General features: G+C 45.8%; 1 long non-coding RNA gene across 1 annotated transcript in view; it reads left to right on the top strand.

Moving 5' to 3' along the window:
* Positions 1–23,672, top strand: part of LOC124788075 — a 997,098-nt gene that overhangs the window by 892,278 nt on the left and 81,148 nt on the right. The gene's annotated exons all lie outside the window — the stretch shown is intronic.

Genomic DNA, 23,672 nt, shown 5'->3' with positions numbered 1-23,672 from the left:
CAGCAAATATACAGAACTGCCGGATTTGGGGTACTTTTAAACCGTGTGTTGTGCACGAAGAGTCATTGCACACGCCGTATGTGACTGTGTGATGCGCATTCACAAGCATCCTTATTCCCGGTTCGTTCTTCTCTGAAGAGCGTCAGCTGTACCGTGACGACTGCACTTTATCGAGAGATCTTCTCGTACAGCATGTGATTACTGCTTTGGAAGAGCACAATTTTGTGGAAACTACTGTATTCGTGCAAGATGGGGCAATACCTCATGTCGCACGCCCAGTGATAGATCTGCTTAATACAACCTTCCACGATCGTGTTATCTCCAGACGTTTTCAGATGTATGACCTACAAGGCCACCAGATCTGAATCCATGTGACTTTTGGCTCTGGGGATATCTAAAACATCGCGTTTGCCAGGGACACGTCCGGTATCTACGTGATCTGAGGGCCAATATACAGGAATACGTTTCTCATATTACATCGGAACTGCTGCGGGCAAATGTTGACCACGTCATTTTACGGATGCAACATCTCGTCGAAGTCTCCGGTGCTCAAGTTCAACAAACTGGACCATGCAAGATGACTTGTGCACCTACATAGTTCTCGGTATTAATAGCAATATTGTCTATTGCTTTATACACTGTAAGCCGTGACGTCATTGCTTAACGGACATTTCAGATCACAGAGGTCTACAAAAGAGATACGGGTAAATCGTATTACCTTTCTTCGATGCTCTTGGTTCTCAGGACCAGGAATCGTCGTAACAATAAAATCTACACTACGACTATCGCACTTGGTTGAGCTTTTCTGCCCACGTCCCTTTCGTAACCGATTACATATAGAAACATTTCTGTACGTTTTTCTTGCATTCACAGCGCCAGATTTCCATCTGGAGGTTAAAATTGGAACTAATTTCTATTTTTTATGTTATGTTATTTATTTCTTTGTAAATAGATTCGCATTAACGCATCTACTAAGTTTGGCTGCCATACAATAATTGCAGCCCACAGTGGACTTCCGTGAGTAATCACACTTTAATTATAACCATCCGTTGTCACTCAAGGTACGCAACGTGCCTGTACGATCCTGCAAGGCCAAGCCAACATTGTGCCTGTCTTCTCGGGCTGAAGTACCGCGAGACCGTTGCAATCCTGCATGGCGTTGTGTGTGGCCCACGTGACCCATGGATCCCGTAGGCAAGTGACACTTGTGGGTCCCGACCAACGGGAGCAGCAGCATTGCGGAACGACAAACTGCTGTCTCGACAGGCCACGGTTCTGCCGCTGTCAAATTCTAATACATGCTGGTCTCCCCTCCTTACTCTGTCTTCTCTTGAAGTTATGGTGCTGTGCAGTTTTGATGTATGTGATGGTCATTTTTGACAGGAAAGTCTCGGCAAAAGCTGTTTTACGTATCAAAAATAGATCGGAGATACTTGACAACAAAGCTACAAACGATTTTTCAACTTTTGTAATCTGGTTTCTGATAAATGATGGTATACAAATGCGCTCTGTCATCAGTTCTTGCTACGCGTTCTAGAGATTTTGGGGTAACAGGGATTTTTTTAAAATTAAATTGTGTGCCATTTGAAAGCGAGAACTGTCGAAACGAGGAGTGTAGTATATTAAGATAATGAGATTTTTTCACAATACCAAGCAGGGAATTTGCTGTACGTGGTGAATAAAATTGCCTAAATCCGCAGTTTCACCTGCTTCGGCTGGAGAACATAGGGTAACCGGTTGGAACTTCCGCTACACCGTCGCTGTTTGACGTCACAGTTGTGATGAAAACTCGAAATACATTTGCAAGTAATTTACTGCTGCTGCTGCTTAGCAATTTTGCTTCCGATGATACATATGTGTTTTCTCTTCTTCTTTTCCAGGTAATTGTCAAAATAGCTGAGACATGAATTTCACATTGTGGGTTCTTCTGGCTACCTGAATCCCATCAGGTATGTCAACGAGTTTTCCTGTATTCAGCTACTGAACATTTCGGCAGTTGCTCTATATTTTATTTTCTCTATTAAATGTTTGTTAATTATGTCGAAAGCCTTGAATGATAGTTAAAATTTATACATTGTGAAGCGATTAGGCGAGAAAGAAAGAAAAGGGAGAATCCGTTAAGCAGGTTCATATTCCACATGTGTTTTCCGCCTCCTGAGACGCACGGATAATTCTGCTAACTGGCTACTTCTGTTTCCACTAAAACGGAGAAATTACTTTGCAGTGCGCTATCGTCCACTGTAGTTAAAGCGTATGGAGCTGATTACACTTTCAGGTCACTGAAGCTTTCGAGAAAGTGGAATACGTGTTGCTAAGATAGAGCTTAACATGCCCCCCCCCTCCCCTAACGTAGCCACATAATGCAGTACGCATTACTCAGCAGGTGCCACAAATTGAGATAAATCACGCGAATGCTTTCCAGTGCTGATAGGAGTAAGACTTTGTTCAGTACCCGGAAAAGAGCACCAGGTTCTCGTCATTAGTGCCAACAGTCCGTCGACCAACACAGCAGAATATACTGGCGTCACTCTGGACATAAATTCAGGGATATTAGGAGTTAATAAATGGAGGCGTGTTTCTATGATCTACGGTCTGATCTGAGTGTCAACCGGTCAAGCTGCGAAGCTGACACGTCGACTATGAAAGCATTTTAATGGCAATCAGAGTCTTCACGCACCATCCCTGACAGACTGTCTGTCAGACCGCTGTGAGTCGTCAGCACTTGGGTCAGAGTGATTCAGTGCACATATTCACACGTAGAAATAAAACAGCTTTTGACAAACTGGAAGGAAACTATAAACTGAGAATTGGAATTAGATTTGCAAAAGTTTTTTTACTTCCATACAGCATAACGAACATGGTTTCCTTTAGGGAGCCAAAAGAGAACAGTAGCAGCAGAAACCAAATCGTTTTATCGAAGGTGTGGGGAGGGATGTGGAAAGAATCAATACGAGGATCGTGATATGTATGCGTAAGGTTGCCGACGTTGCTATCCATTTGATACTGGAAGATAAGGATTAACAGTCAGGGGACTAGCTGAGATTGCCTCGATGACCGAGTTGTAGGGACAGAAAATTGCACTTCCTGTGCTGGTCCGCTGGACGGTGAGTCAGCACGTGGATTCGAAGCGGGTGTAGCTCGCCGTCTTGTCTTACTCTAGATGGTTGTTCATACGAACCCAAAGTATGTCATAAAAGATGACAGTCTTAATACCTGTCGCAATTCATTTTTATTTGCTCTCTCATTACTAGTGTCGAGCCTGTCTTCATTCAGATGGAGATGCGTACTACGCATCTTACATCTGACTTTGGTACACAGCACGGATCATTTGGTATTAGAATCTGATTGATCACCGACTGGATAATGTTAACTTAATGTGTCCTTTTACGAATGAAATCGTTGTAATAAATTCGATTACCAGGCCCAATTTTTCACTCTTCGCGTGACCACTGTGATATTAACTGGCCACACCGTCCGTTCAATAAGGCCACAGAGTTACGCATCTGCTCTTAGGCACTGTTTGTTATGAACTGTGTGCTACTTAGCCCTTGAGCCATTGCTACAATTGTACTCGTACTTACTCCAATGTCAGATCCACTGCTGATTATGGTGTACTCTGCTTTACCGTGATGGTTAATGGAATGACATCAAACATCTCACCGATTAGTACCGACAAACACAATACGCAAATCGGTAGAAGACCAAAGAAACAGAACAAAATATTAAACATTATAGGACAAATGTATGCGACAGTTGCTCGTATCTTAGACTGGACTGATGTTCTGGCGGCAAGCATATTACAGATACACAACAACACTCTCCCAGGATGAGCGTGTGCCCGTGACGTTTAACTCCTGGATATATGCAAAAAAGAGAGAGAGAGAGAAAGGGAAAGAGAGAGACGGGGAGGGGGAGACTACTTAGGCTTTCCCGGCGTAACAACGTATTTCAGACGTAGAAGTAATTTGGGCCATACCCGAGATGGGAGTGTTTAGATCCACTACTCTACACTCAAGGTTCAAGACTGCGATAAATTCGAGGCGAAAAGATGTCAGTGATAATATTTGCTGGTGACATTGCTGTATTCAGTGAAAATTAAGAATTACAGGATATTTTGAATAGAATGAACAGTCTGATGAGTACACAGTATGGATTGAGAGCAAACCGTAGAAAGACGAAACTAAAGAGAAGTAGCAGAAATGAGAACAGCAAGAAACATCAAAATTGGTGATCACGAAGTAGATGAAGGTAAGGAGTTCTGCTTCCTAGGCACCAGAATAATCCGTTATGGACGGAGCAAGGAAGATATAAAAAAAACAGACTTGCACAGGCAAAAAGGACATTCCCGGCCAAGAGAATCTGATAGCAACATACATGGGACTTAATTTGAGAAAGAAATTTCTGCGAATATACGTTTGGAGCACAGCACTGCACGGTAGTGAACCATGGACTGTGGGAAAACTGGAACAGAAGAGAGACGTGGTTCTACAGAAGAATGTTGAAAATTAGATGGACTGATAAAGTAAGAAATGAGGAGGTTCTCTGCAGAATGTGCTAGGAAGAAGTGCGGTATGATAGGACATTGTAAAGACGTCAGAGAATGGCTTTCATAGTGCTAGATGGAGATATAGAGGGTAAAAACTGCAGGGGAAGACAGAGACTGGAATACATCCAGCAAATACTTGAGGATACATGTCGCAAGTGGTACTCTGAAATGAAAAGGTTGACGCAGGAGGTAAATTCGTGGCGGACCGCTTCAAACCAATCAGAAAACCGATGAAGTCGGAAGCTCCATGAGACTTTTTGCGGATCATGCTGTTGTAAATAGAGAAGTTGCAATACTAGATAAATGCAGCGAAATTCAGGAACAACTGCAGAGGATCGATGGTTGCTGCATGAACTGCACTGGGCTCTCAACGTAAACTGTAACGTATTTCGTGTAAATAGGTAGAATGACCAGTTATGATTACACAATTTCCGAACAATCACTGGAATCAATCGCAAGTGTTGAATGTCTTCTACTACGGAGCGATTTAAAGTGGAAGGATCGCACAAAATTAATTGTAGAATAGGCATGTACCATTTCATTGGAAGAACTTCCGTGTAGTTTAGAGTACCAGTTCAAGGAGATAGTATATAAAAAACCTTGTTCAAATGATACTTTAAGATTGATACTCTTACCACGCAGGGCTGGTCCAGAAACAGACAAGATACACAGAAAAGCTTCATATTTCATCATATTTTCGTTTATTAAGCGCAAAAGCGTCACAGCGATGCTCGTTCAAAACCATTGACAGACGCTACAAGAGAGGTGTTTTGCATCGCGGCGTAGCTTACTGTTACAATTCTCACAGCGTAAGGTCCTAGAAGAGTCAACGAATATACTGCTTCCTCCTAGGCATATTTTCCGAAAAGACAACGTTGACAACTTTTCAAGAGGTCCGATCTCGCAGTGAGGCTTACCAGCAATTGTTCTTCCCGCCCACCACCCGTGACTTTGACAGGAAAAGACGGGAAGTGGCAGTGGTACAAAAATACCCAATGCCACACACACCATAAGTAGGCTTGCAGAATATAGATGTAAATGTAGATGTGTTCGTATCGAGTTTGCCTCCCGGCTGTAGCGTAGCGTGTCATGAAGGTGGCCAACAGACCCGCTGAAATATCATGGCCGGATGAACACAGAACCCGGCTCCACAGGAGACTAGTGCAGCGACAGATCCTGTTTCCACTGAGCTCCACAACTGGTGGAATTTTTCGTACCTCGCACGTATTGATTTGATCCTCTAAGCGGCCGTATGATTAACAGCGAGGAACGTTGTGCTACTTGAGGCTGAGGTGTGTGTGTATGTGTGTTTTGGCCCGTATGCAGAGAATATAGTTGACGTCTAAAATTCTAAGAATCATGCGAAATATTCAGAACAGAGCTTCAAGTTGACTTCTCATTGCCGCTCAACTCATTCATTACGTGTCAACCTCTTGGATGCACTTTTTACTAAAAGTCTTTCGCAGTTGGCTCCAAGCGGAACCTCTGTTTGATTAAACTATCTTCGGGGCTTTGTACATGTTCGCTGAAAGCACTAACGGCGTTCCGCAACGAAAGAAAGCCAAGTCGGACTGCAGGTCTCAGGATTACAAGTAGCAAATTACAACTGTGTTTTTTACAATTTTTTTATTTTCGTTGCGCCACAGAATCCTACAAAGAAAATAAAACAACACTAGAATGCCATTAAGGGAGAGAGAACGTGATTCGGGGCGGAATTATTATGGACCGTAATGTCATGCTCGAAATGCAGGCGGTGCAGTCAGAGTGGGCCGGCTAATAATTGATACCGCGCGCCGTGTTATTTGAGATCAATATTTCAGCGCCATTAGCATAATCGTGCGGATCGCGGCGGTGCGCAGAGCTACAGCCGCCTCCCTTGCCACTGCCATGCTGTGCTGTGCTGTGCTGCAGATTTCACGCCTGTCCTCGCCTACCTTGGGCCTTCCCAGAGAGCAAGCTATCCCGACAGCCGCCTCCACCAGTGCCACTGATGTTCCGTCTCGTGTGGAAGAGATTTGCTGGAAATGAAGTGATTTAGTATAAACTTTGGCTCTTTGTTTCCTAATTAACTGTAACCATAGTGTCTAAGTGTAGAGACTGTGTAATAATTATTTGTGTTATATTATTGCCATTCTCATTTACATACTGTTTAAGTTAGCGTTGCGCATTACGGTCCTTTTTTTTTTTTTCCATCCTCTGTATACACTGTCTGATGAGAAGTACCCGGACACCCCTATGTAATGCCGAATGAGAGGCGAAACCGCCAGTGTACTGTGTTGTCAGCAGCAACAGTAGACTGAATCTGTCAAGAGCGCTCGGTGACTTCGGACGTGCGCTAGTCACTGTATGTCTCCTGAGTAGCAGGTCTATCAGGGACGTTTCAGCCCATCTGAAGCTGCACAAGTCGACGGTTGGTGATGTGGCTGTGAAGTGGAAACGCGAAGGCACAACCGCAGCTAAACCAATACCAAGCAGATCTGGCGTTCTGACGGACAGGGACCGTCAAGAATTGCGAAGGATGCTTGTAAAAAGGCGCATAAAACCAGCGGAAGGAATCAGTCGTGAGTTCCAAAGTACTGCCAGCAGTCCAGCCAGCACTATGACTGTGCCTAGGGATTTAAGAAGAATGGGGTGCAGTGATCTAGTAGCTCTACATCTACATCTACATACATACTCCGCAATCCACCATACGGTGCGTGGCGGAGGGTATCTCGTACCACAACTAGCATCTTCTCTCCCTGTTCCACTCCCAAATAGAACGAGGGAAAAATGACTGCCTATATGCCTCTGTACGAGTTCTAATCTCTCTTATCTTATGTGGTCTTTCCGCGAAATGTAAGTTGGCGGCAGTGAAGTTGTACTGCAGTCAGCCTCAAATGCTGGTTCTCTAAATTTCCTCAGTAGCGATTCACGAAAAGAACGCCTCCTTTCCTGCAGAGACTCCCACCCGAGTTTCTGAAGCATTTCCGTAACACTCGCGTGATGATCAAACCTACGAGTAACAAATCTAGCAGCCCTCCTCTGAATTGCTTCTACGTCCTCCCTCAATCCGACCTGATAGGGATCCCAAACGCTCGAACAGTACTCAAGAATAGGTCGTAGTAGTGTTTTATAAGCGGTCTCCTTTACAGATGAACCACATCTTCCCAAAATTCTACCAATGAACCGAAGACGACTATCCACCTTCCCCACAACTGCCATTACATGCTTGTCCCAATTCATATCGCTCTGCAATGTTACGCCCAAATATTTAATCGACGTGACTGTGTCAAGCGCTTCAATACTAATGGAGTATTCAAACATTACACGATTCTTTTTCCTATTCATCTGCATTAATTTACATTCATCTATATTTAGAGTTAGCTGCCATTCTTTACACCAATCACAAATCATGTCCAAGTCATCTTGTATCCTCCTACAGTCACTCAACGACGGCACATTCCCGTACACCACAGCATCATCAGCAAACAGCCGCACATTGCTATCCACCGTATCCAAAAGATCATTTATGTAGATACGAGCAGCGGACCTACCACACTTCCCGGGCACTTCAGGTCCTCGTAAACCATACAGATGCTAAGCAACGCTTGAGGTGATGTAAAGAGCGACGCCACAGTACTCTGGATAAATGGAGATAATTGATTTGGAGTGATGAATAACGCTACTCCCTGTGGGGTTTGAAGAATGACGGGAGAACTTTGCCTGCCATCACGTATAATGCCAGTAGTGAATTGCAGAGAAGGTGGTGATACGGTGTAGGGGCGTTCCTCCTGGTAGGCTGTAGCACCCTTGTTGTGCTTGAGAAAACGCTAAACAAGCAAAAATATGAGCACATTTTATGGCAGTAGTTCAGAGACGATGCCTGTCTGGGTAACAGTGCACCCTGTCATGAAACATTATCAGTGAGGCAAAGGTTCGTGGAAAACAACATTCCTGAAGTACACTGGCCTGCTCAGTGTCCCTACGTGAACCAAATGGAACGCCTCTGGAAAAATTTAGGAAGTCAACTTCTCTACAGAGTCCAGCGTCCAACATCTTAACTTCTCCGGTTTCGGACCTTGAGGAAGAATGGGCAGTCATTTGTCCACAGACATTAATACGCCTCACAGATAGTGTCTTCAGCATTCAAGCCATCATAAAAGCGAAGGGTGGATGCTGTCCAGTGATAGGGTCTGGCTGCTTTTCATCAGACATTGTGTGACACCAGTATTCCACTACAGCAGTTGCTTACATCGTAGACAGGCTGTGTTGTCCAACTCAACAGACAGTGCGATACATCTTGCTACTCCCACATCAAGATAACAACAGCAGCAGATAGTACTGGCGTCGATTTCTTGCTCCACAACGCACCCACCCACAGCAAACAAAAGCCGTTCCATCGACAGAATAGTGCACAAAATTTGATTTAGATTAATTAAGACATCTTTTTATTAAATAACGTATATGATCTCCTGACGATGAACAGCACTTGCTCGAAACGCATAGCGTTTTGTTAAGTTGAACAGAAAATAAATGTTAGTGTGACACGAACAATTAATGCGTTATTTTCCGCCTGTAATTACAACATCGCTTCACAACAGTAACCGATAATTCTTTTAAGGACATATTACTTTATCTCTCCTCGATAGGTGCCAAAGATACCACGATGCTGACAGGCTCCAGTACCACCATCCTCTGCTCACTGGTTCCAGTGGGTGTGGTCTACACTACTCATGGCCATGTGCTCAGCACACTGTTGTCCTGTCTGTTGTCAGCTTTCTGATTCTTGGTGCCATTCTTATTCATCCTCTTCTTCGGCCTCATGGGACTGCGTGAATGCCTTTCCAGTCCACCCATCAATGAGAAACTACCTAACAATGTTGCCAATCGAACTCGCATCGCCGGCCAGAGTGGCCGAGCGGCTCTAGGCGCTACAGTCTGGAACCGCTACGGCCGCAGGTTCGAATCCTGCCTCTGGCATGGATGTGTGTGATGTCCTTAGGTTAATTAGCTTTAAGTAGTTCTAAGTTCTAGGGGACTGATGACCTCAGAAGTTAAGTCCCATAGTGCTCAGACCCATTTGAACCATTTGAACTCGCATCTGGCTACTTTCAACAGAGGTTCAGCCGTTACTGGCAGGACTCAACTTCAAAGAATGCTAACTGATAAAACTAAGAAAAAATAGTGGCTACAGATTCATGCAGCAGTTACTAATTAAAAGAAACTGCACATTTTGCTGTTAACTGAATACAAAATAATCTCACTTTCGTTTCATTTAAGTTGTAAATGTAAATGAGGAGCTCCTGAGAACAAATGAAGAAACTTACAGTCACTGCGACTCCGAATCATGAGGGACTGGCATTTTAATCTAGATTTAGCAATGTTAGTGGTAGCTTGGTCGGATGCCTTTCCGGTCGCCACCATGCCCCCTCGCCCCCCCTCCCCCTCCCCCTCCTACGCCGCGCCCCTCCCCCAATTCCGTCTACAGAATTTTTTGTTCCTCACCTGTCTGCGTCTAGTATTATCTCATGTGCTAGTGTGTGAACGTTTTCGAAATATCTGCAAATTGTGTAAATCAGACGGGACGTGGTACGAGTCCTGTAGTCACCTTGCCGAATGTGCGAAACCACCAAAAAACAACATATTGCCAGGCCGTCGCATATATTCTCGTCGTTAATGAACCGGGTGGATTCGATACACAGCTGACGTCTGCCCCGAATCCTGGAAGTGGCGTGCTAACGCGTGTGGCTATCTAGGCGGGTTAAGTGTTTTCAAATAAAAAATAATGGTAATAGTAGTTCTGCCGTGGCGCTACCATAAACATGTCAGTCCAATATGGACACAAAAGAACGATGGCTGAATACGTTTTATAATTTTTTTGTGTTTGTTGTGGCACTGCTACTGCAAATTGCGGCCTCATGTTGTTTGCGCCATCGTTCTGGGCCTCCACGGCATGTGCATTGGTCTTGCGGGCTCTGCACTCCCCACATTCGAAGCTGGATAGTGGTTTGCAAGTTCTTAGTGGACGAAATGAAACAGATTTTTTCCAAAACGATTAACAAAATGGTTTTCCTCCACTTGCTGCCCTTGTCTCATCACTCAGCAATAATTAGTTGTATTTGAAATTAATACTTTACTGGAGAGTAAACAAAAGTTGCGTAACTGGACCGTTACAAGGTTTTGGCACATTGCAAACTGTTACTGCTTATTAATAGTTCAGATAGCCTGTACATCGCAACATGTAACTGGCCTCTGCTGCTGTACACTGCTGTCGGCACCCTCGAAGCCGCTGGCTCCACCGCCCCTGCGGTGCGCGTCGACAGCTGCCTGGCGGCCACCCTTCCGCTACAGACGTTGATTTAGCGGCGCCGAGGCAGCTGCGCCGGAAGTGCCGTCTGCTACCGGAAGCTGCGGGCTCCCGCGCGCCGCCCGCTGCTCAAACAAACCCGACAGAGCAACGGCGTCGCGTCTGACTCTTCCTTGCCGCTGGCCGCGGGCGCGTGCCGCTCGCCGCGAAGTGACTCTTCCCTGCCGCTCGCGCGTCGGCAGCGAGTGCCGTTTAAGCTTCGTGTAAACGACGAAACTAGGTTGCGCGCAACTGCGCTACCGGCCACTGCGCATGCGCAGCACGCGTTTGCGGAACTCGTTGGTGAAAGTGAACAGTTTCGGCTTGTTCGAAGTTTGGTGACGTTTGCACGTGTTTGAAGGTTAGCCGTCGTGTCGGTAGAGTGGCAAACTGAAATATGAAGTGAGCAACGGAGGAAATTGTTTGCTGTCTTGGATGTGTGTGCTGCGTATAGGTTTCCAGGGGATTTCGAAGACGTCGATACGATTAAATGAGTGGAAGGGCTAGTTTGAGGTAGGTGGGACACATTTCTTCCAAACTGTACTTCATTTAAAGCACATTGGTGACGTTTGCACGTGTTTGAAGGTTAGCTATCGTATCGATAGAGTGGCAAACTGAAATATGAAGTGGGCAACGGAGGAAATTGTTTGCTGTCTTGGTTGTGTGTGCTGCGTATAGGTTTCCAGGGGATTTCGAAGACGTCGATACGATTAAATGAGTGGAAGGGCTAGTTTGAGGTAGGTGGGACACATTTCTTCCAAATTGTACTTCATTTAAAGCACATTGCTAACTCAGTTTTATCACAGCAAAAGACTCCCGCAAACACGCAGCAGTACTCATAAACAGAAAACTCTCATCTAATCATTACAATGTGAAGCAAAATAAAATTTTAAACAGTTACGTAGATAAACCTGAACAATTTGCTCGACAGATACAAGAATGCAATGTAAAATAATTTTAGGAAAAGCAGCACGACAGTTATATTCTCTTTAATTAAAGGAGTATTATTAAGGTGGTCACAAGCAGTCTGGTAAACTTATAAGAGAGTCGTACGGTAGGTTGTGCTGAGAAACAATTGTTAAGAAGAAAATTTGATTCCAAGTTAATTAGCAATGCGTTAGCCAGTTAGACCGCTGCGTTTGCAAATTCAAAAATGGTTCAAATGGCTCTGAGCACTATGGGACTTAACGTCTGAGGTCATCAATCCTCTAGAACTTAGAACTACTTAAACCTAACTAACCTAAGGACATCACACACATCCATGCCCGAGGCAGGATTCGAACCTGCGGCCGTAGCGGTCACGCGGTTCCAGACTGAAGCGCCTAGAACCGCTCGGCCACACCGGCCGGCTTTGCAAATTCGATAGTCCCTACAGAGGTGGTGTCACCAAACGTGTTCTTCGTTTGTATTCGTAAAACTAAACAGGAAAGCTATACAAAAATTCGGCGTGGGACAGTAGTAAGGATCAAACCCGAGCCAAAGGGTGAGCAGTCTCGTGCGCTATCATCTACACTATGAGAGCAACTAATAGTGTCTGGCGGACCACATTAATTTGCGCGCGCACGGACCTGACTGACTAACTTGAATTTTAATTAAATCGGAAACGGCGCAATGTATCCAATTTTTTTCTAACAGTTATTTCTTGGTACAACCTTCCCTGCAACATCCTTACAAGCTTTTCAGACCACCTTGTATATCCCATGGTATCTATGCATAGAAAATATTACCAGAGAAACGAGTGATATTAAACTATAAAAATTTTATATACATCAAACAACCATCAACACTTGTCGACACTGTTTCCCTTACCAAAAGCTCAAGCTAAATAAAAGTTAAACACTAATGTTCATGAACTGTCGTATAATTGAGAGGCGATTAAATATACCAGACCAACACCAACAACACTGGAGCCACCGTTCCACTCACTCTTAAGACAACCAACCTTTCTTAAGCTAACGGCACCATCTGCTTTTTCAATAGTAGCTAAGCCTTGCTTAACTAGAACCAAAGCCATCCAGCACTTCTGCGCAACTAGCTAGCTAGGTACACCTGGGTCCACAAACCTGGACGATAACCACCGGCCGGCCGGTGTGGCCGAGCGGTTCTAGGCGCTACAGTCTGGAACCGCGCGACCGCTACGGTCGCAGGTTCGAATCCTGCCTCGGGCATGGATGTGTGTGATGTCCTTAGGTTAGTTAGGTTTAAGTAGTTCTAAGTTCTAGGGGACTGATGACCTCAGCAGTTAAGTCCGATAGCGCTCAGAGCCATTTGAACCATTTGATAACCACCGGCGACCTTAGAGTTGCAAGACAACACACGTCGAACAAACAACCGTAACACGTTAAACCACGCGATGGTAACCGCTACTGTTAACGATACGGACCAAGGAGACAAGAACGTCAGACCATGGAAACGATGTCCTGAGGCGAGCAGGCCCAGTTGATGGTCCCTACAGGTCTAAGGCTTGATGCGCCGGGCGGTTGCTGTTGCACGCGACACCAGGCAGTTTCGTTTAGGAGGCGCCACAGTCGCACTACCCAGCCAGGCGCGCGCGGGAGTTCAAATACGTCGCAATAGTGCAGCTTTTTGAGTCGGCACAGGTGGTGATTATAAAAACAAGCAACAACGTCTTCGTCACTTGAGGCCATCCTTCGCGACCTGAACAAGGTTGCTTTCACAATATCTGAGCTGCAGAGCAAAATTAATTTAGTTGGGAGTAAATATACAAATGAATTAAGAAAAATACAGGCAAGCAAACATCTAGGTGCGGAACAACCTGCGTCTACATGACTGAAATCACATGGTTCGAATCGGCCGATTCTTTTTAAAGGAAAGTAGAATTCAAACAAAATTTCCACAATACGGCGAGCTCTCGGCAATCTCTTGTTGAATATTCTTTCCTTGAAACTCAGTGGCCGTATTTTGAAAAGGGCGTCATCAAATACGTCGTCTCCGGAAATGCATCGTTACCAACTAAAACTGCATCTTGTGGCAGGCCGAGAGTTGTGGACTCTACTGCCAATTTTAGAGTACTACTTGCAAAAATACCACCATCAAATGCCCTTCCTGCTTCACCTATATCAGCGTAAATGAAACAGTATTTACTGCCTGCATCTGCGAAAGTGGTCTAAGGCGCTGCAGTCACGGACTGTGCGGCTGGTCCCGGCGGAGGTTCGAGTCCTCCCTCGGGCATGGGTGTGTATGTTCGTCCTTAGGATAATTTAGGTTAAGTAGTGTGTAAGCTTAGGGACTGATGGCCTTAGTAGTCCGATAAGATTTCGCACACATTTGAACATTTGAACATCTGCGAAAAGAACAATGCTAAATTGGGCAATTGTTGACTTTGGAACACGATACGGTATTGTAGCGACGAATATGAATACCCACTTACCCAGACGTGATGTAGTTTCACGCATTACACTATCTTTCTACCTTATTGCGCAACCGAACTGGCATCTTTTCTGTATTAATTCTCGTACCCATTCACGTCTCTTATTTCTCACCTTATGCAGCGATTGCATGCATGTAAGCGCAACTCACGCAGCTGCCGAAGGTTGCAATTCAGACAAGAAACCGGTGAGCGCACACACAACGACGTAACTGAAACGTACACAGCAATGGTGTCGCTCTGTCAGCGATCATATACGAAACCGTCTACGCGAAACTCGTTTCACGAACTAGTTGCGCAACCTAATATCGTCGTGTAAACTAGCCTTTAGTTACATGCAAGTAAACCCCCACACCAGTTCTTTAAAAAATCGAGCTCCAATGTATAAAACGTCTTATCTCCAAAACTGTGTGACGTGTAATGGTATAATTTTGCAGGGCATTCAGTGGGATATGTGAATAATCTGCACAAAATGTATTGCGAGCAGGATTAGTAGTAAAGAGATAGTAAATTGTCATGTCCGATGCCGCAGTTTACAGCGTGAACAACTTAAATGTAGCAAACGAGGAACTTTTTCCTTTCCTCATTTTGTGTGGGGTGTCAGCGAGGTAAGTTTCTTAATATTTTCAAATTATGAATCAAATATGTTGGAAGTCGCTAAGCCGGCCGGCGTGGCCGAGCGGTTCTAGGCGCTTCAGTCTGGAACCGCGCGACCGCTACGGTCGCACGCTCGAATCCTGCCTCGGGCATGGATGTGTCTGATGTCCTTATGTTAGATAGGGTTAAGTAGTTCTAAGTTCTAGGGGACTGATGGCCTCAGATGTTAAGTCCCATAGAGCTCAGAGCCATTTGAACCTTTGCTGGAGTGTTTGTAGTTCCCACCAGGTCGGATTAAAGAAGGTGGTCCAAGCGATTCAGAGACGGTATGCTCTGTTTGATACCTGTAGGTTCGATAAACATGCGAGTATTGCGCTCTGTGAACTCATATGAGAATCCCTTAAAGGAGGGAGACGTTCTTTTCGGGAAACACTGCTGAGAAAGTTTAGGAAACGATCCTTCTACGAACAACGTGTATCTCTCACAAAGATCACGAAGGATATCGGGGCTTCTAGCGAAAGCGTATAGACGTTTGTTTTTCACTCGCAGCATTTGCCAGGGGAACAGGAAAAGAGAATGGTTAGCAGTGGTAGAAGGTACCCTCCGCCATGCATCGTATGGTAGCTTGCGAAGTATATACGTTGGTATAGATGCCGATGGTGCTAATGAAACATTAAATGGTTCAAATGGCTCTGAGCACTATGTGACTTGACATCTATGGTCATCAGTCCCCTAGAACTTAGAACTAATTAAACCTAACTAACCTAAGGACATCAAACAACACACAGTCATCACGAGGCAGAGAAAATCCCTGACCCCGCCGCGAATCGAACCCGGGAACCCGGGCGTGGAAACATTAAATGGCTGTACACGATTTCGACAGTGTACGTACCATCATCTGGAACTAGTAAATGGGAACTAAACGTGGGCCGATTTCAAACAAGTGGTTTGTCCGTAGTTAGTGCGTTGTAGAGGAGGTGTGACTGTGTGGTGGATTTTTTCAGTGGCGTGCCCCGCGGCGGCCCGTGACTCAGAGGCGGGCAGCGGCCCTTGCTTCCTGCTGGAGTGATATTGGCCGCGGGTGAAGGGTAGCCGAAGGCCACGCCTTCCGCGCCGCGCTCGCCGACCTTTGCAAAGCCAAGGTCTGGGCTGCGGGCCGCGGGGTGCTCGTTCCAGGAAACGGTGGGGCCTCTCTAGGGCAGCAAGTGCTCACCATAGTGCTGCCTCGCTCAACATCTGCACAGTGCGTCTTGCACCGCAGCGATTCTGCAGCTTTGTCTGTTCTCCGCCAGTCGCCTTATGGTGTGTGGCGGAGCGTATTTGAATAACATTGGCACTTCCCACTTTCTTGTTCCAGTCGTGAATGGTGCTCCGGAAGAACGGTTGTTGGTGAGCCTCAGCGTGGGTTCATCACCATTTTGCGAGCATTCTACGGCTGGCGCCGCTTCTCACTTCCCGTCGTTTTCCACTTCTTCCGATCGTGCCAGTCTCCTTCTTGTAGTCTTCTGCATCGACCGCGTCCCGCACCTTTCGACACCAGTTCATCATAAGTCGTCCACGCTTCCTTCTTTCACCTGGAGGGCACTGCCACACTACACTTGTTTTGGCCATCGGCAGTCGTCCATCCTTTCTACATGTCCATACCAGTTTAGACATTTCTTCTCCGTTGTCTCTGTTATTGATTTACCTCCACCCACAGCTCTCTAACGTTGGTATTTGCTACACGGTCCAGGATAGGGATGCCACAATTGGCCTCCAGAAGCCCGTCTCTACTGCAAGCAACTTGTTCCAATTGACGCTTGTTTATTATTCACCCCTCTGCTCCCGTTTATAATAGCTGAACGCTATATCATCTGGTTGGACCTTTTTGTTACTCGAAAGGACCGAGTTGAGTTGTCCTACGACCCTCCTGCCCTTACGTATTTAATTATTTATGTCATCTTCACTTTTCCCGTTTGATTACATCATAACCTCCAGAAACATAGGATTTACATGTCCTGATCTTATTGGCTCCAACTTTCAGATCCTCTGCAGTGTTTCCGCCAGCCTTCATTTTTGTGAAGCTAATTGTGAGGCTCTGTATTTCATGCTCCTTTTTTAACTTCCGAAGCATGTACACACCATTATCCTGCTCTCCTGCAACGATGACATAGCGAACACAAGTGTGTACAACATTTAGGCCCCCATTGGGCTTCCCACACCTTCTCATTTGCTCCTCTAAGCTAAAAAATGGTTCAAATGGCTCTGAGCACTATGGGACTCAACTGCTGTGGTCATCAGTCCCCTAGAACTTAGAACTATTTAAACCTAACTAACCTAAGGACATCACACACAGCCATGCCCGAGGCAGGATTCGAACCTGCGACCATAGCAGTCGCACGGTTCCGGACTCCGCGCCTAGAACCGCGAGACCACCGCGGCTGGCGCTCCTCTAGGCGTTAAATGCCTCTTCCACATAGGTTTTAAATAGTATCGAGGCTGTAGCACACCTTTTGCGTGGCCTTTTTGTAAAAGGAAACTCCGGTGGCACGGAATTTCTTGCTTTGACACCACTTATACAGTCCGTATAGAACTGTTTAACTGCTTTGACATAAATAATTGACACGCCAACATTCGTCATACTTGTCCACAGATTGTTCTGTTGTGCGGATCATAGACTTTCTGCAAATCCACGAAGAGTAAATGGGTGTCTGTCCCTCTGGCAATTCTCTTCCCTATTAGATTCCGTAATGTGAATATTCCATCAATACATGTGCGACGTGGTCAAAAAACCATTCTGGTTGGTTGGTTGGTTGATGTGCGGGGGAGGAGACCAAACAGCGAGGTCACCAATCTTATCGGATTAGGGAAGGATATTATAGCCTCCATCATTATTCCTTCCTTTAAGATTCCCCCGCATAATTGCGCTAGTTATGGAATTGCACTTATGCCCCAGTAATTTCCACAGTCCTGCCTTTTCCCCTTTCTATAGATTGAAGTAATAACAGACCTTTTCCATTCCTTAGTTACCTGGTCCCTTTCCAAACACTTATTATACAATGAGGCTAAGATATAAAACACAGTCATAGAAACTGTCTGAAAATTCTGTGGTTTTTTTTCCATCCGGACCCAGTGGTTTCTCATTTTTCGTATATTTCACAGCTTCACAAATTTCTTGCGGGGTTATCCGTCCTGCACTTGAATGTTTGTCTTCTTTCGTCAAATTTAGCATTTCTCGTATAAACTCCTTTCTCTTCTCCGTGAGCAGGGCTTGGTAATACTTTACCTATTTCTGCCTGCTTATCAGAATAATCCCAGCGCTGTCTCTAAGGTCCTTTCTCAACATTTGGGTTCCACTCTGTAATTTTACCAACCTGCTCATTCCGCACGATATATGTAGGGAGAAATGTCTTATAGTGTCTGCAACTTGTGTTCTTCGTGACACTTCCGGACTTCCTGGAAAAAGCTGCGGGGAAACCACGGCTCTTCTTCGGGTCTTCTGTATCATTGCTACATGCATGTCAACAAGTTTTTCATCACCCCTTTATTTCCAAATTCAAGGTGACTAAATGTCCATTTGCAATGGTCCAGATCACCAAATCAAAAAACAAACGTTTGAGCAACGTCAGTATGTGTTGAGTCGACCCTTATCAATATGCAGGCTAGAATCCGTGGCGGACCATCGATGAGCAGTCGTGGTCCAAATTGTCCCACTTTTCAATGGCTATTCTGCGTAACTCGCGCAGAGCGCGTCGTTGTTGTGGACGTCCAAAAAACGTCATTTCAGTCGGTACCGCACGTGTTCGATTGGGATCACGTCTGGGGAACAGACAGCCCACTCCATTGTGGTGACCGTAGCATGTTGAATGACCTTGTTCACGAGAACAGCACGATGAGCACACGAATTGTCATCCATTGAGATGATAAACTGTCGCCAAAATATTGACTGGTTGCAGAATCTCGCTCCTGTACTTTAGAGCAGTGAGATTGTCCTCAACAACGAAGAGACGTGTATGGTGACCCCATGTAATTCCATGTCAGAACATCACTGCAGTACCACATTGTTGCACATATGGGATACTGTGTTGGTGTTCGGTATTATGGGCTTTCTCTCCAACACGTTGTCCGCCATTATGAGGGTACAAACAGCTCCAAATTTTTTCCATAAACGACACCTGACACCATTCCTCGAACATCCATTCTGCGTGATTTCTTACTACCCATCTGTAATGGAATCCATGATTCGAAGGTTGTCCAGAAAGTAAGTTCCGATCGGTCGCTAAATGGAAACCACAGTGAAAATCAGAAACATTTTATTTGCAAGAGTAAGCTACACTTTACAGATACTTCTCTACATAGTCGCCACTCCGACTTAGGCATTTGTCGGAGCGTTATACCAAATTTTCAACACCATAGGGCTTTCCGATAGTTCTCTACGCTGGTCTGTAGCCCATAGTCTGGGCCCAAGTGTTGTCTGCATGTCCATCGTTTCAAATGAACAGAAATGATACTCAGGACGAGACAATTAGTCCCATCGAAAAGGCTGCAGGAGCGTCTTCACTGCCCCTGCAGAGTGCGGCTGCGAATTGCCATGAAGAAGGAAGTGCGTGGCAGTAGTGTTAGGTGGGCTGCATTCATTAAGGCGAAGCCTCTCAGCGGGCCCTCCTACGTGGCGGGAGACATCGTTGTTCTAGACACGTTTACTAGCTCACAGTGCACTCACAACTGAAAAGAACGTCCGATGCGATCGACGGTCATACAGGAGACACCACCCAACACATCTGTGCAAAGCTTATCGGGTTTTCACCGTGGTGTCCATTTCGCGACCGATCGGAACTTACTTTCTGGACAACCCTCGTATTTTGGTATACGACATGGTGCGTTCGCCATCATCGTCGGGGATGGGGATTCGTAACATGCAATCATTCCTAACAGTTTGTTGCGACGTCCTGTAACTTCTTCGAATATCGAATTCTGGAGCACAAAGCCCACAGTTTCTTTGACTCAAGAGTTGTAGATGATCATCTCGTTCACCTGTGGAACGTGAACGTCGCGTGCGGTATAAGTTCTCAACACCAACAGTCAACTGGAACCGATTCCATGTTGCACCACATCACTTTGACTCCAGTGCTTACATTGAGCAACTTCTCTGGCAGACAAGCCTTCTGCGCTTGGTAATGCTGACTTGATCATTGGTCGCAGTTGTCCTTCGTGGCCTGATGGATGTTCACTCTACTGTTCCACAGACGTCTCTAATGCGCTGCAACTGGCGCTTTACTTTCAGCTGAAGTTCTGCAGTGAATACGATTGCAGTGTATTACCATAGACATCGCTCATGGTAACTAAATGTACGTTTACAAACTGCGTCAGGGGCGACCTTCCTTTCGGTACAGGGACAGTCACAGTTGCATCACACCTGCACAACGTATTGAGATGATGCAGCACTTTGTTGATGTGTGTGTAATTGGTACAGACTCCACATTGGCGAACAATATTCAAGTATCAGACGAAGGAGAGTTTTGTATCCTACCTGCTTCTGGGTAGACTATACTTTCAACGACAGTCAATTTAATGTTTTACGACTAGTGTTATATGGTCGTTCCACTTTAAATCTCTCTCTGTTCATAGTGCCTGGGGCTTAATGGATTACACTTTTTGAGTGCGACATTTTCGCAATTCATAAAACTGTTTCCAGCGATTGTTCGACAACTGTGCGATCATACAATGACAGCTCTTCGCTTGTTTCGCATTTCCCCGCTATATCAGTTGTTCCAGGAGTGCTAGTTCCGGAAGATATGGAGGAGGAAGTGGGAGATAGGCACTGATGGAGATGAAGTTGTGAAGGCGGATGATGAGTCGTGCTTGGATGGCTGCTTCGTTCGAGAACTTGTCCATGATATGCAAAGATCTCAGGTTCGAATCCCGGCCCGGCACAAAGTTTTAATCTGCCATGAAATTTCATGTGATTCATAGTTCTTACCGTAAATACAGTGCAGCCTTCTGGTGAACAAAATGTTCGAAACCGGTAGCGGTAAGAAATATTAAAATATTTTAAAAGATCTAATCAGTTGAATGGTTGGCACTTCACTCAAAACGTTGTTTACTGTGAAACCACGGTACTTAAAAGAGTTATCTACTGACAAAAATACCTTTGAATCTCACTTATCAAGCAAAATCACTGAAGATAATTCTGCTGCATCCAGTGAGATTCCAGGCCGAAGACGTGAAGGACGCAGAGATGCCGCATGCTCTTGAAAAACCAGCACCTTCTGGTGAGACAGCGTAATCAGCACCAGACAGAGTTTGCAAGGGATGTCATTGGGATCTCCATCTAGCTGGTTGTTCGAACGTGCTATATGCAGACTTATGGGCCATTCGGATGTTGCAAGGCCTGATGTTGGACAGCAGGGGAACTTGAGGACAGGCTTACTCGTCCTCAAGGTTCCGCTCTGCCGCATCTGATGACCACAAGTGGGGATCGCTGTATTGTGCACCAAATATATCGTAATCCCTTCACATCCAACAACAAGTCGTGGACTGTCTGTAACATTCTGTGTCATCGCGCACATTGATCGAGGACTAGCATTAGTGGAACTAGGGAATTGCCGTCCCATGCATAGATGCCGTTAACAATTAGCACAAACGGCTGTGTTTGGAATGGTGCCATGACGAGGAAGCATGGGTTGCAGGTGAATGGCGTCGCATTGTGATCAACAATGAATGGCAGCTTTACACTGCAGCAGATGACCGCCGTCGATCGGCAGCGAGTACAGCGGCGACCCGTGTGGAGAGAGTCCACCACTGCCTAAAGAGTCGTATTTATCCAATGATTTGGAGAGGCACAGCGGTTTTACCGTTGGCTTCAGCGCTCAGCTGTTAGTGGTTGAGAAAACTCTGACAATACAGTGGTACGCCACAACGACGCTGCGTCCTCTGTTTCGGCAGCACCGTGGTGCAACTCTTCAACAGGACAATGCTCGTCTACACTCGACACGTCCATGAACTGTCTGCGTGATGTTGACGTTCTCCTGTGGCCTGCAGGACCCCCTGATCTGTCCCTCATAGAACACGTGGTGGACTAGCTCAGACGTCAGCTCCACCCAAGTGCCAGTATCTAGGATTCGAGGACCAGTGACAACAGTTGTGGGCCAGTTGGCCTCAGAAGAGGATAATAGACATACCGACTCTTCCCAAACGAAGCAGTGAATGGAATCTTGCTACAGGAGGTTGTAACATCATAGGGGCAACAGGGTTCATACTGATTCAATTTCGTAATCACTTTCCGTCTTAAACCGTGAAGTTCATTTACATTTACCCCTTCTGCTATGGGTGCTGCACAGTTGTCAGGCTGTGTACTTCCCATGTTCCGTTGCTGTGTCTTTTTCCTCTTTCATTTTTTCCATATTTCTTGATGTCTAAAATCCTCTTTGACGGTAGGGAGCTGGTCCTCCTCCATTTCACCAACTGGGGTACATGTCTGACCAGAATGAGTTACTTAGTGGGGCAAGGACGTAGCAGCCAGTGAAGCGAGACGTGCCGGAGACTGCCGGTGGCGGCGGCGGCGCTGGCAGAGACGCCGTCGCCGTCCTTGGGCTTTTCCTGCTGCGTTGCTCCTTTCGTCGGCCGTAATGAGCGCCGCCGTGGCGACCCTCAGCTGCGACCTCTCGCTGCGGGCTCAGTCGTGTCAGGTCGAAGCTCTGGACGGCGAAGGCCGCGCCCGCCGCCCGCCGGCGCACTTTCGGCAGCGCCTGGCCGTGACTTTTCACGCTGCGTTCGCCACAGTCGTGCAGTCGATAGTCCCGGTATGTTCCGATCCAGCACAACTGCCTGCAAAAAAATATTACACTCTTTTCGTTAGAAATTCACCGCCACATTCCAGGTAAACGATTTAGATCGTCAGTGTTTTGCCTCACCATCACAGTGGGATGTCCGAATGATGTCAGTGTAGTGTACGCCAGTTTGACGGCAACTTTTCTTGTTGACAAACCTCTCTCTGCAACTGCATCTACATTCCAAAAGCCAACTCATCGTGTGTGGCAGAGAGTACTTTTGTGGAATTATAACACCGCTCCATTCACCGCTACCTCCTACCATCATGGTATGAGGTCAGAAGATAGTCAAAAACAGACCGAATCTAGTTACCAAAAAATAAATGTTTCTTGCAATCGAGACTGTTTGTGTCCATTTTTAAAGTACCGTAACTTCCGCTCTTTACCTTTTCCAACGCGGCCAGGCAACCGGCGATCTGCAGACGGGATCCGGCCCCGATTGGTTTTAATCCGGCCCACGGAAAAAAATCGAGAGAGACAGAGAGAGAGAGAGAGAGAGATTGTGAGAGTGTTAAGGGCCCCTATCCTATTCAATATTATATTCTCAATTCCTCATTGTAATGAGGTCGAGCATTGCATTTTCCACATGGCTCTGAGCACTATGGGACTTAACTTCTAAGGTCATCAGTCCCCTAGAACTTAGAACTACTTAAACCTAACTATCCTAAGGACATCACACACACCCATGCCCGAGACAGGATTCGAACCTGCGACGGTACCTGTCGCGCGGCTCCAGACTAGCGCCTAGAACCGCTTGGCCACCCCGGCCGGCCTTTCTACTGTTTCCCAAATTAACATCACTAAATAATTCTTGCGTGTTGTGAATGTATTAGAACGCTGACGTTTTGAAATTGCTGAAAACTTATTCTGAATTAGCTACACCCAGTTCCTTTTACACGCGTTTATTTTTCTATGATGACATTTCAGGATGCCTGGCATCCCATCATCAGATGTTTATATTTATTTACGTGTTCCGAACAGGATTTTGCAAAGGAAGTTTTTAAGACT

Source organism: Schistocerca piceifrons, chromosome 3 (genome assembly GCF_021461385.2).
Source record: "Schistocerca piceifrons isolate TAMUIC-IGC-003096 chromosome 3, iqSchPice1.1, whole genome shotgun sequence".
Taxonomy (NCBI): domain Eukaryota; kingdom Metazoa; phylum Arthropoda; class Insecta; order Orthoptera; family Acrididae; genus Schistocerca; species Schistocerca piceifrons.
Note: the sequence above shows the minus strand (reverse complement) of the source record. Positions and strands in the feature narration are given on the sequence as shown.